General features: G+C 18.3%; 1 protein-coding gene across 5 annotated transcripts in view; it reads left to right on the top strand.

The window, feature by feature from the left end:
• Window positions 1-213, top strand: part of LOC107705894 (MICOS complex subunit mic25a-like) — a 24,461-nt gene that overhangs the window by 13,184 nt on the left and 11,064 nt on the right. The gene's annotated exons all lie outside the window — the stretch shown is intronic.

The following is a 213-nucleotide window of genomic DNA, read 5'->3' on the forward strand; positions in this document are numbered from 1 at the left end:
ATTGCATAATTTTGACACCACTGAGAAAAATAATGCAATTGAACATCCTTTTTTTTTAATATTAAAATAAATATTAACATTTTATTATTTATTTTTATTTATTATTTATTATAATTTATTTGAAAGTTTTTGTAATTTTGTTGTTTTTAATTAGTTTAAAAAAAAAAAATGTCTCTCTCTCTCTCTCTCTCTCTCTCTCTCTCTATATATATA

Source organism: Sinocyclocheilus rhinocerous, unplaced genomic scaffold, assembly GCF_001515625.1.
Source record: "Sinocyclocheilus rhinocerous isolate Xijiao unplaced genomic scaffold, SAMN03320098_v1.1 scaffold1615, whole genome shotgun sequence".
Taxonomy (NCBI): domain Eukaryota; kingdom Metazoa; phylum Chordata; class Actinopteri; order Cypriniformes; family Cyprinidae; genus Sinocyclocheilus; species Sinocyclocheilus rhinocerous.